General features: G+C 51.6%; 1 long non-coding RNA gene across 1 annotated transcript; it reads right to left on the bottom strand.

Moving 5' to 3' along the window:
• Positions 1-264: 264 nt before the first annotated feature.
• Positions 265-11,742, bottom strand: LOC144891868 (uncharacterized). Its single transcript, XR_013623274.1, has 4 exons — positions 11,425-11,742; positions 11,170-11,306; positions 2,532-2,651; positions 265-397 (listed from the first exon to the last, which is right to left on the bottom strand). It is a non-coding gene; the product is annotated as an uncharacterized LOC144891868 (long non-coding RNA).
• Between the last annotated feature and the right edge of the window lie 2,179 nt (positions 11,743-13,921).

Consider the following 13,921-nt stretch of genomic DNA (forward strand, 5'->3'; position numbering starts at 1 on the left):
TATGTCAATGTTAATGTACTCAAACCCCTGCCTCACACCAATATACCACAAGACAAGAAAGATGAAGATGGGCAATTTGGTTCCATTCATATCAATATTGAGAAGTTGTGATGAAAAATAGCAGAAGTGCAATAATTACTGGAAGTGTGGCACATTTATTTATCCGACTTTTTTGGGGAGAGGAAGATTAATTTCGATCATTGTGTTGCACACTGATCTCACTAAAGATAATGATGTGTCCATGTAACAAGTTTTACAATCGGAGAAACAAACCCAGAACATTAAGCATTTAATTTCTTCTGATAAAGGAAGATATCCGGTGTTGCTCACCTGTTATCTCCAAAGCAGATTTCGGGCGATCGTTAAATCTTACTGTGATCTGATTCGTCAGCAAGATCTAAAATAAGAAAAAAGAAGATAAAAATTTCATGTATTAGGCAACGGCATACAAAAGTCTATAAAAACAAACAAACCACTGATGTATTGTCAAGCATTGGTCTTTCTTTCTTTGGTATTGGTCTTTCTGGCTTCAACCTACTCCTCTCCGGCCGAGCTCCCCCTGCTCTGTCTGTGCCCTGCCCCCCAAATATTCCTGCAGGACGCACAAGATCTGCCGTCAACTCTCTTCTGGTGAAACTGCCAAAATCAACTCTTTGTCTTGATTTTGCCTTTTTCATTCCTCACCTTCACTCTCACCTTCACTCTTTCATTCCTCTTTTCTACCACCTCTGGAACAATCTCCCACACTCGCTTCAATCCCTCTCCTCCCTCCAGGTCTTTAAAACAGCTGTTCACCACCATCTCTTATCTTCCCCGATCCAAAACCTTGATCTTTTCTTCCCCCGTTAAAACACCCCAAATCCACCTCTTTCAATCCCCAACTTCTTTCCTGAAATTCCTAGTAGTGTTCATTTGCTTTATACCATGTACTCCTCCCCCCCCCCCCCCCCCAGCCCTCCCCCTTGCACAGATCTACCGACGTCCCTGTTCCCTACTGTTGTTGTGCTTGTGTTCTTCTCTCTCTCTCTCTCCACCTCTTGTCTCCCGCTCCCTTCATTGTATGTTTTATGTGTCTGTGCATGTTTTCATGTTCAATGTGTTAGCTCTTACACGAGCCTCGATTCTGTCTACAAAAAAAAAAAAGAAGCAAAGATTACAAGTAAAATAAATAAAAACAAATAAATGAGCACATTTCCAAGATTGATGACAAAAAGATCAATCTATATCTACAGCGTATAGTAATCCGCCAAGGTGTCGAGGAGGGTGGGGAAGGGGGTCCAAGGGTGGAGCTAAAGGTTTTTCCTTGACAACCCCCACCCCATCCTTTGAAATCCTCATCGTTCATACACTCAAAGCCACGAAGGTGTTATTTGAGTGAGTGGACCCAAAGAGATGTAAATCACTCTGTGACAAGACTTGACTAGATGGAGGGTGATACCAAACTGCCCAACCCATCTCTCGTACAGTATAGCATTGTACACATTTACTGTGTGAGACAAAGCATTATCATGGCAATAATATTACATACCGAGACAGTATACAACTGACCATCCCATTTCACCATGGAGCTAATCAATGGCCGTTTTACCACGTTCACGGAGTCTTTCCTGCATGATTTTAACTATTGAGGTCCTGACACGCGATATATTGCCCGAAACAACTAGACTGATGGTTAAGCTTGAATTTTTTTGAGTGATAGGAACCAATATCTCCACTCTATGCGAGAGAAATCACGATATCCCTCCCTATCGTCGAACTCCAGGAGCTACGTTGCATTGGCCGGACGAGGTACCTTTTGCTCAAACATTGAACTCCTTTGATAAACTACCTCGTACCAACCTTAATCGATTTCCAGGGATAATTCATTATTTTTTCCACATTTCTGTTTCTGACATCAAGTTCTGCAACTGACAATTTTATAGTCCGGCCACAAATCACACCCAGACAAAACAGCTGTCTGCTTCCTTTCTGGTCTTGCACCCCCTACTCTTTTCATACTTTTTCCACCCCCCTCTACCCACAGGTTTCTCCAGGGCACACATGGTCCGCCATCAATCCCCTTCTGGTGAAACTACCTAAAACCAGGATCACTGCTCACCTTCACTTATTTGTTCCTCTTTTTTCCCACCTGAGGAATCAACTTCCACATCCTCTGCAATCTCATTGTTCCCTCTAAATCTTCAAGACAGCTGTTCACCACCATCTCAGATCGTCCCCCATCTAAAACCATGATCTTTTCTTCCCTCGTTAACCACACCCCAATCCCTCCTCCTAAGTTTCCAGTTTTAACTCCTTGGAGTTTCCTTCTCCATACATGCGTTTTGCATCCGGATCCCTTCAGTGTGCTAAGTCTTACACAAGCCTCGACTGTATAACATAAAATAAATAAAGATTAAAAAAAAAAGAAAAAATAGACAATGAAATAACATAAATAACACCAACAGGCCAACCTTAAGTTTCAATAGGATATGGTATATAGCATTAGTTAGGTATGGGGCAACATCACAGATCGAAATATCACAATGTTTTACCTGTCCATTATATGTTGTGTGCTGAACTCCCTGTACAAATGTACTCTGCCTGTCATTTCAAGGAGTCTTTCCTGACAGGCAAAGTACTCGGAATAGCGTTTCTGAGCAATCTCCATCAACCTATGACATAAAAAGGTAAAACCTGTGTGTTTAAAGGCAAAACGCAAGCAAATCTCTGGGTGACAATTTACCAAATCAGACATGTCAGTATTAAGGATTGATAAGAAAAAAACAAGGCGAGAAAAAAAGGAAATATCTATGTATGACACTGTATACAGTCGTGGAGTCGTCTGAATCCATCGGTGGAGAGCATCATCAAAAAACAACAACTGCAATGGGCTGATTACCTCTTAAGAATGAGCGATTTAAGGATCCCGAAACAGTTATTTTATGGGGAACTGCCTGTGGGAAAACGTGGCATTGGGAAACCTAGAAAGCACGCCAAGGATTGTCCAAACGCGACACGAAAAAGCTGCGATATTGACCCGGCCAAGTGGGAACATCAGACCACAGATCGCTCGTTTTGGAGAAGGATTGTCAACAAAGGCATCAGAAATTTTGAGAAGGTGAGATGTGAGCGTATCCACCAGGCTCGCTTGAGGAGAAAGAATCCAGACCAAGCGGCATCAACCAGATTCCAGTGCGACATGTGAGGGAGACCGTGCGCAACTGCGGCTGTGGCCTCGCTGCGCATTCTCGTGCTTACCACAGGACATGATAATCCAACAGTCTTCGTCGGACTCGACGTGACTTCCATCATCATCATACAGCCATGGCCAAAAATATTGGAACCCTTGCACTTTGCTCAAAGAATGCACCATTTCTTCCAGAAAATTATTGAAATTTAAAAAATCTTTTGGTATTCGCAAATGTATTTCTATGGTTTGCAGCGGAACAAAAAAAAGCTGAAAAATTTGTTAAATCTTAGATTATTCCACACAGAAATCCTAAAATGGCCCGGACAATATTATTGGCACCTTTTAGAAGTTGTTAGAAATAATTAAGTGTGTGGTATAAACAGGAGGTCGCCACTCCTCTCTGTCTCTCTGCTGACCGTTGGGGAATTCACCCTCTTCTGCTCGTGCTGTTGGAGTCAACTGGACTCTCATCCACCAGATGTGCAGAGCCATCTGCCATTTGAGCCGCATGACTGTGGACCGTTACCCTGGTAAAGGGGGCTGACAGGTACTACACATTGCCCACAGGTGACCTAGGATTATGCAAGGCAGGGGCATCCATCTCCCTGAGGTATCAGAAGACACCCGCATGCCCAATGTTTGCAGTGGAACAAAACAAAAAAAAGCTGACCACATTACTAAATCTTACATTATTCCACACAGAAATCCTAAAATGGCCCGGACAATATTATACAACCTTTTAGAAGTTGTTAGAAATAATTACATTTCATAACCTCCTTGGACGTGGCCGCAAGAGAAAACTTGATCGAAGATTGCAGCGAAGGATTGTTCGACTGGTGGAGAATGCACCTGGATCAACTGTCAAACAGATTGAAGCTGACCTTCAGACACAAGGTATGACAGTTTCAACTCGCACCATCCGCAAGGCATTTTGGAGGGCAATGTTCAACCCAGTGGCGGAAAGCTGGGTCTCCGTCAAAGGTCAAGGGTCTTGCAGCAGGACAATGACCCCAAACACACTTCAAAAAGCACCCAGGAATGGTTCAAGACAAAACGCTGGACTGTTCTGAAGTGGCCAGCAATGAGTCCAGATCGAAATCCCATTGAACACCTGTGGGAGATCTGAAAACAGCAGTTGGGAGAAGGCACCCTTCAAATCTGGGAGAGCTGGAGCAGTTTGCACACGAAGAGTGGGCCAAACTGCCAGTAGGGAGGTGGAGGAAGCTCATTCATGGCTATAGGAAGTGCTTGACTGCAGTTATTTTGTCCAAAGTCTGTGCTAGCAAATATTAAGTCGAGGGCATAAATAATTTTGTCAATGCCATTTCTTTTTAATTTTCTTATTTAAAAGGATATATTAAGTTCTGAATCAAAAACAAAGGGTCTGTAATATTAACAGTGAAATAAAGATTTGTGGAGACCAAATAATTTTGTCAATTTCAACTTATTTTTAGAGAAAATTGTGAGTTATTTGAAAGAAGTGCAAGGGTGCCAATATTTTTAGCCATGACTGTATAAGAGTGAGTTGTGTGTACGAGTGTCTGTGTGCGTACGAGTGTCTGTGTGCGTACGAGTGTCTGTGTGCGTACGAGTGTCTGTGTGCGTACGAGTGTCTGTGTGCGTACGAGTGTCTGTGTGCGTTCTAATGTCTTCGTGTGTACGAGTGTCTGTGTGCGTACGAGTGTCTGTGTGCGTACGAGTGTCTGTGTGCGTACGAGTGTCTGTGTGCGTACGAGTGTCTGTGTGCGTACGAGTGTCTGTGTGCGTACGAGTGTCTGTGTGCGTACGAGTGTCTGTGTGCGTACGAGTGTCTGTGAGCGTATGAGTCTGTGTGCGTACGAGTGTCTGTGTGCGTACGAGTGTCTGTGTGCGTACGTGTATGTGAGCGTATGAGTCTGTGTGTGTACAAGTGTCTGTGTGAGTATGAGTCTGTGTGCATATGAGAAGACTTTTCTTTGACTTCTATACAACTCCACACCCCTTGGACCAATCTCCACCAAATTTTTCACGAGTGCTGGGGGTACCCAGGGTCAAGTCAGGGGCATCAAACCTCCCTCCTCCCTCCCCCCACACATCCCAAAAGGAAATTATCTGTGTGCATGTGTGTAGGCACTCAAAATGAACAGTTTACTTTTTTAATTCCACCGATATGCCGGATCTGCATCCGGACCTGAACGAGAATCCATTCAGCTTCTCCCTTGTCACCGACTCTACTCATCCACCAAGTTTTGTCATAACCCATCAATGACGTTTTGAAGTATCGTGCTCCATAAAATTTTTGCCCCTATCTCTCAATGGTGAAGAATCACTTTTCAATTCTAGAATCCGGATATTCACCAAAATTGAATCAGTTTGTCCTCATCACACACCCAACCTGTCCACCAAGTTTCGTCCGAACCCATCCATACCATTTTGAAATGCAGTGTCGTGCTCTATATAGTTTTTGCCACTTTCTCTCTCAATCGTGAAGAATGACTTTTGAAATTATCGTATCCGAATCCAGATCTGCACCAAAATCTAATCAACTCGACCTTGTTGTTACACAAACAAACCTGTCCAGTAAGTTTCATCCGAATTCGTGCACAACTTCCTGAGATATCCTGCTCACTGACAGATAAATAGACAGAGAGACAGGGATGACAAACGTAACCTCTGTCCACCTTAGGTGGCGGAGATAAAAACGGCGGGCCCAATGCCCAACAAATTTTGCATATGTGTTGGCGGTTACCCACAGCCACTAACTGGCAATCACAGAGGTGGAAGGAATCACTGAAAACTCAAAGAGGTGGGCTGGGGAAGGGTTAATTTTCTTGCTTTTGAAATATACTAGGGCATGCCCGTACTATATATATGCCCGTACTATATATCTATCTAAAATTATATCCCCCCCCTCTATTTACATGAAATGGTTTGGTCCATTCGCAACGCCAAAGCGAACGGCGAACGGCTTGCGAGTACAGTGACAATCCCCCCCCTCTATTTACATGAAATGGTTTCGTCCATTCGCAACGACCACAGAACCCCCCCCCTCTATTTACATGGAATGGTTTGGTCCATTCGCAACGCCGGCACACGCGATCGTTCGCTGCTCTCTGATTGGTTGAATCGTTTTTTGGACATAGCTCGGTAAGTAATTGTCCGATTAATATGAAACCTTGAAAAGGCACATCCTCGGGTCCCCAGCAATATACCTGGCAAGTTAAAAGTATATCGGACCCGTGGTTGTCGAGAAACAGCGGTCACAGACAAACAAACGTACAGATAAAGCGCGGCGTTACGCGCGCTGCTTGTGAGCAAGGAGGAAGCGGACAAGCGGTAACATATAAACGTCTTTATTGTAAGACTACACTGTAACACTGTACTCCTCCTGGCTGGTCGCCCGGGGTATATCATGAGGCCACGCCTACCCCTCGGGCGTGGCCACCGCCCACTTGGTGCGTGGAATGATGTCACCACGCCAGTGGGCTTTTGTGTCCGCCACACGCGCCCCCCCAGAATTCCCGCGCACCTGGAGGGCCAGTTTGCGGGGCAGACGAATGACCCGGCCGAAGCGCCCCCTGGCGATCGGCGGCGTCCGGGGTGCAGGGATGCCAGGTGGGATGCCCCTGGCTGCCCCTGGGATGGGTGCAGGACCGGGGGGCGGCGTGGCGGCGGGGCTGGGCGGTGCCGGGGGTCCGCCCGCAGGAGGGCGGCCCCGACGTGGGGGTCGGGCCACTGGCGGTGGATGGTCCACATCGAGGTGGGCCGGCTTAAGGCGGTCTACCGAAACGCGGTCAGGAGTACCGCCGATGTCCAGGGTGAAGTGCTTCGCCCCGGTCTCCAGCACGCGGAAAGGCCCGTCGTACGGGGGCCGCAGTGGTGTCCGATGGGCATCGTGGCGGACGAAGACGTACTCCGCCGTGCGAAGCTCCGGGGCGACGTGCGTCGGTGGGTGCCCGTGGCATGCCGTTGGCACCGGGGCGAACCTCTGGGCGGTCTCTTGCAGAGCGGAGCGCTGCTGTGCCGCGGACCATGGTGCCGTGGAGTCGGGGAGGAACTCGCCCGGCACCCGCAGCGGTTGCCCGAAGACCAACTCCGCCGCGGATGCGCGCAGGTCCTCCTTGGGCGCCGTCCGGAGGCCCAGCAGGACCCAGGAGAGCCTGTCGACCCAGCCGCCGTCGCGGAGGGTGGCCCGGAGCGCGGCCTTCAATGAGCGGTGAAATCGCTCACACAGGCCGTTAGCCTGGGGGTGGTAGGCCGTGGTTCGGTGCAGCCGGACCCCGAGCCCCTGCGCAACCGCCCCCCAAAGCTCCGAGGTGAACTGGGGGCCGCGGTCGGATGAGATGTCTGAGGGGGCGCCGAACCGGGCGACCCAGGTGGCGATGAAAGCCTGCGCGACATCGGCCGCCGTTGTCGACGCCAAGGGCACGGCCTCCGGCCACCGGGTGGTGCGGTCCACCATGGTGAGGACGTGGGTGAAACCCCGCGAGGGGGGCAGAGGTCCCACCAGGTCCACGTGGACGTGGTCAAACCGGCGTTCCGGCACCGTGAACGGGGCCAACGGGGCCTGGGTGTGCCGGTGCACCTTGGCGCGCTGGCACGCGAGGCATGTCCTGGCCCAGCCGCGGACGGCCTTCCGGAGGCCATGCCAGACGAACTTGTCGGCGATCAGCCTTTGGGAGGCCCTCGCGCCCGGGTGGGACAGGCCGTGGATGGCGTCAAACACCTGGCGCTGCCAGCCCGCGGGCACAATGGGGCGAGGACGCCCGAGGGAGACGTCGCACAAGAGGGCCGCGCCCGCGCCGTCGAACGGAACCTCGGTGACGCGGAGGCCCGTGACGGCGGTCCGCAAGGCCTGGACGTCGGGGTCAGCGGCCTGGTCCGCTGCCATCCGGGCATAGTCGATGCCGAGGTGGACTGCGTGGGCGACGGCCCGGGAAAGGCAATCCGCCACCGGGTTGTCCTTCCCCGCGACGTGCTGGATGTCCGTCGTGTACTCGGACACGGCCGAGAGGTGACGCTGCTGCCGGGCCGACCACGGCTCGGTGACCTTGCCCATCGCGAAGATCAGCGGCTTGTGGTCGACGAAGGCAGTGAACGCCCGGCCCTCGAGCAGATGGCGGAAGTGCCTGACCGCCAAGTGAAGTCCGAGCAACTCGCGGTCGAAGGTACTGTAACGGCGTTCGGGCGGGCGAAGCTGCCGGCTAAAGAACGCCAGCGGTTGCCAAGCTCCACGCACCCATTGCTCGTGCACCGCGCCCACCGCGTAGTCCGAGGCATCGGTGGTGAGGGCGATCGGTGCATCGGGCGCCGGGTGTGCGAGCATGGTGGCGTTAGCCAAGGCGAGCTTCGCGCCCGTGAACGCCGTGTCCATCTGCTCGGTCCAGGTAACGTCGCCTTTGCCCGGCTTACCTCGGAGAGCTTCGTGCAGGGGGCGCAGGAGCTGGGCGATACGGGGCAGGAACCGATGGTAAAAGTTCACCATGCCCAGGAACTCCTGCAGCCCTCTGATCGTGCGGGGGCGCGGAAACCCCTTCACCGCCTCCACCTTGGCCGGCAGGGGGACGGCTCCGTGCCTGGTGACACGGTGCCCCAGAAAATCGATTGTGGCGGCGCCGAACCGGCACTTTGCGGGGTTCACAATCAGGCCATGCTGGCCCAGGCGTTCGAAGAGCGTGCGGAGGTGGCGTAGGTGCTCTTCGCGGGACGCGCTGGCGACGAGGATATCGTCCAGGTAGACGTAGACAAAATCCAAGTCGCGCAGGACGCTGTCCATCAGTCGCTGGAACGCCTGAGCCGCATTCTTCAGACCGAAGGGCATGCGCAGGAACTCGAAGAGTCCGAATGGCGTGATGACCGCCGTCTTCGGGACGTCCTCCGGCCTGACGGGGACCTGATGGTAGCCGCGTATGAGGTCCACCTTCGAGAAGAAGGACCTGCCCGCCAAACGGGCGGAAAAGTCCTGAATGTGGGGGACGGGGTAGCGGTCGGGAGTCGTGGCGTCATTGAGACGGCGATAGTCCCCGCACGGTCGCCATCCCCCGCCGGGCTTCGGCACGATGTGCAGCGGCGACGCCCAAGCGCTCTCTGAGCGCCGAACGATGCCGAGTCGCTCCAGGGTAGCGAACTCCGCTTTTGCCACCGCCAGCTTCGTCGGCTCGAGGCGGCGTGCCCGGGCGTAGACCGGTGGCCCGACGGTGGGGATGTGATGGGCCACCCCGTGCTTGACGGCCCCCGCCGAGAAGGTGGGCCGCGTGAGGGCCGGGAAGCCGGCGAGGAGGCGGGTGAATGCGTCCGCTGCCGGAAGCGTACAGACCAACGTGGCCGGAACCGAATCGTTCGGCAAGCCGCTTGGCAAGCCGCTCGTTGAACTGGGCAACGCACATGCGAGCGAGCTGAACGTCTCGGCCTGGACAAGCCGTCTGCGCTTGACGTCGACCAGGAGCCCATTAGCGCACAGGAAGTCCGCGCCAAGCAGTGCCATGGGCACGTCGGCGGTGACGAACGTCCATCGGAAAACCTGCCCTCCAAACCGCAGAGAGAGGCAGCGTTTTCCGTACGTACGGATGGGCGTCCCGTTCGCGGCAAGCAGCGCGGGGCCCCCACCCGCGGCGTGCTTGTCTGACGTGCCGGCGGGAATGACACTCACCTGTGCTCCCGTGTCGCACAGGTAACGGCGCCCGGAGAAGGTGTCCGTTATGAACAGCAGGCTGCTCGAACGGCCGGCGCTCATCGCCACAATTGAGCGCCGGCCCGGGCGTTTCCCGACCCGTTGAAGGAGCACGGCGGATGACACCGCCGAGCTTCGTGGCCGAACTTGGCGTGGAACCAGCACCAGGTGGTGGAGCTGGAGGAGCGCGGCTGGCTCCGCCAGGCCGGTGGAGTCGACGGGTTTCCCCGCGGTGGCGGTTTTCGCCGCGGCGGTGGGCGGGGCGTGGCGGCGTTCACGAGGTGCGTATCAGCATGCTGCTGAAACTCAGCGTGCTGTAGAAGATGATGCTGTGGAACAGCAGCGTCGAAGGCCGTGACGGCCACGCCAACGCTCGCCCGCGTGTCCGAAGCGGCGAAGTACTTGTCCGCCTCGGCCGCCAATGCTCGGGGTTCCGTTAGCCCGGTCCCGGCCAACGCGAGGCGAACCTGCGCTGGAAGTTGGCGACGGAAAAGCGCCCGGAATAGCGAACCGGGGGCTTCGTCGCCCAACAGTGACAGCATATGGTCCATTCGGACCGACGGGCGCGTCTCACCGAGCTCGGGGAGATCCAGGAGGCGGTCGGCCCGTGCGTCGTCCGTGAGGCTGAACGTGGCTAGGAGTAGCCGCTTGAGTGCCTCGTACTTGTGGCCGTCCGGTGGGTGGCGAAGGACGGACACAACTCGAGCGGCCGTGCCGGGCCCGAGGGAGGCGACGACGTGGCAGTAGCGCGTGTCATCGCCGGTGAGGTGCCGAAGCTGAAATTGGGCTTCGGCCTGGACGAACCAGACTTCGGCCTGAGCCTCCCAAAATTCCGGAAGTTTGACGAAGGCGGCCATGGCGATGGCGTCGCGTGTGGAAGGATCGCTCCGGCAGATCCAACGTCGAGGGTCACCAGTAAAGCGCGGCGTTACGCGCGCTGCTTGTGAGCAAGGAGGAAGCGGACAAGCGGTAACATATAAACGTCTTTATTGTAAGACTACACTGTAACACTGTACTCCTCCTGGCTGGTCGCCCGGGGTATATCATGAGGCCACGCCTACCCCTCGGGCGTGGCCACCGCCCACTTGGTGCGTGGAATGATGTCACCACGCCAGTGGGCTTTTGTGTCCGCCACACAGACAGAGATTACTGGAATTATAGATAGATATATTTTTTAATTGATTAATTTCAAGGAGAGTGCTGTGCAATGAGGGCATGCGTACCTGTGGCGGTGATAAGATTGCTTGCAAGAGGAAGTGATCAATAAAAGCAAAGCATATGGAAACACCAAGAAGGTTTGGTCTAAAGTCGATTAAAACTGAAGTGAATGGTTATCCCACAACGTGCTCACCTCAATGGTGAAAAGGCTCCTTCCGTGTCAATATATATGACGGGGCTGTCCAAGCCACCCATTCTCATAGGAAGAGTGGCCAGTACACTCAGCATCATGCAGAGCTGCGTCTTACCACAGCCCGGTGGCCCTGACACCTATGTGGGTGAACAACAATAAACCTGTTTGGAAGTTACGATATTAAGTGTCATCGGTAAAAATCAACCAAATTATTCAAGCTTCATTTTTCCAGCTAGACAAAGACATACTACATACCTCTGTGACTGAACCGCAGGCAAGACCTTCACACAGAGCATTATCCAGAGACGCCAATGATGTGGGTAAAAAAGCAGACTGCTGCTTGTGTTGTTGTTTTATTTCAAGTGCCTGATGACATTGAAAACATGTTTTAAAAAAGTAATGTGCAATACAAATATAAACAGTTGATCAGTAAACTTCCTCGGACAAACATGTAATGTCAATAACGGCACTCAATTTGCAATAAAAACAAAAATAACTTGCACAGAAATCACAAGTCAGACAAATATATCAGTAACTAGAATGGCACTCGGTAGAGCGCATACCTCCGCCAGGCTGAACACTGAACACTCCATGTTTTGTATCCACCGATAGGTCAGATCTGGATCCGGACCTCAACCAAAATCGAATCGGCTTGTTTTTGTCATCTAACATACTCGTCCACAAAGTTTTGTCATAACTCGTCCATAACTTTTTGAGATATCGTGCGATACTGTCGGACCCCGCTATTCATGGTTCCGCTATTCGTGTGATAAAATGTGACCTGTTTCTCTATACACGGAAAAGTGCCCGGCAAATTCGCGATTGTTTTCCTATTCGCGGCCGTGTTCCTCGAATTTGTGGTTTTTCAGTGGTTAAAAAAAAAAACCATGAGCCATTAGCTTCACATACGGTATTTATAAAACCTTCGTGGATTATCGTTGATATTGAGGGATTTACCTCGCCATTCACAGATTTTGTCTCCATTCACCGTTTGGTCCTCTCTATTCGCGGATTTTTGTGACTCGGGAACCTATCCCCCCTTTTTCCATTGAAGCAATGCCCCGCTATTCGCAGGTTTCGCGATTCGCGGATTTTCCAGGAACGTACCCCCCACGAATAGTGGGGTCTGAGGGTATATCGGTTTTCGCCCGATCTCTCAATGGTGAAGAATCAATTTTTTTCTTGTCCATAACTTTTTGGGATAACCGGCTCACAGACAGACAAACAAAAAAACAAACAGACAAGGGTGAAAACATAACCTCCGGTCACCTTCGACAGAGGAGGTAAATATCGTGTACTTTCACGTGGATGAAAAGGACATGAGTAGACAACGGAAAAACGCACATGGCGTGTGGGATTTCAACCTGGGTTCCCCACATAATGAGCCATCCTGGGTTCAAATTACTTTGATAAACAGAACAACCCAATTTTAACAAGCTGAAAGAAATGAATGAATGATCGTTTTAAGGCCATTTTCCCCGCTAAAGCGGGGGTTAGCCTTGCGGGCCCCATGACCTCAGGGATCCCTTTTTGAGGCAGTTTTTATGGCCGGATGCCCTTCCTGACGCCAACCCCTAGTCACCTCTTACGATGAGCAGGGATACGGTGTACCTATTCTAAATTGGGGTACACACCGGGATCATTCATCCCAGAAAGCTGGTACTCAATTTGCCGACCTCGGAAGGATGACAGGCTGAGTCAACCCCCCTGGCGTTAATTCAGCGATCAACCGGGATTCAAACTCAGGATCCTAGGATCCCAAGCCGGCACCCTAACCGCTAAGCCAACACCAGGCTTGCCAATTTCGGTGAGGTACAAAAATCAATGATCTTCATTCGTATGTCAAATTCGATGACAAAAGCTTTAATAACATAGGGAAATGTAAGCAACATGCACTTTAGCTGGTAAAGTTATTTATTACACAGGAAGTGTAATTGATCAGTCGTGATCTTTCTATCGAGGAGTGTCTGATAGGGCAGGATTCCAAAGTCGACGGTAATGCATTGAGAGGCTGATCTATCAGTGGGTGTAAAATGCCGGGGTACCTGCACTGCCATGGTCATGCATTGACAGTGATCCAGGCATCTACTTCCTGGTTGATTTTGATGCCATCAGTGTGCCTCTGCTCTGGCTGGGGGCTCATTTGGGCTCTTGATGTAACCAAATAATATTTCGTCCACTCTTGCAGCACAGATACCCCTGGTGTCAGTGCTTTTAACTTTGCAATGTCCGAGGACCTTACTCACAGAATTTCAGCTCCGACTCTAATTTTTGATGTAAACATGGTATCTTCTCGATCTATTTTTGTACTCAAAAGCCAGGGATTGTACTGTAAAAAAAATCGTCCCCCCCCCCCCCCCCCCTTTGGAAACTCTGAACATGTCACTTCTTACTCCTCACCATCAACTTTTGTTCATCCTGCCCATCGAACCATCTTCCAATATAGCAAGGCTGACAGGGATGGCTTACGTTATTTTCTTGCTGATGTTCGCTGGAACTCAATTCTTTGACACAACCCACCTGAAGCTGAAGAGGAAGTTACTGAGTGGATCCACGTTGGCATGGGCTTCTTTACCCTTTCACCGATCGACCAAGTGAAACCACATGCTCAACCTTTGACGTCCCTGGGTCTCTACTGTTGTTGTGCTTGTATGCTTTCCTCTCCCTCCCCCTCCTGTCTTCCGCTCCCTTAATTGTACGTGTTTTATATGTCCGTGCACGTTTTCCTGTTTAATGCGTTAGCTCTTACACG

This window comes from Myxine glutinosa, chromosome 4 (genome assembly GCF_964187855.1).
Source record: "Myxine glutinosa chromosome 4, kmMyxGlut1.1, whole genome shotgun sequence".
Lineage (NCBI taxonomy): Eukaryota > Metazoa > Chordata > Myxini > Myxiniformes > Myxinidae > Myxine > Myxine glutinosa.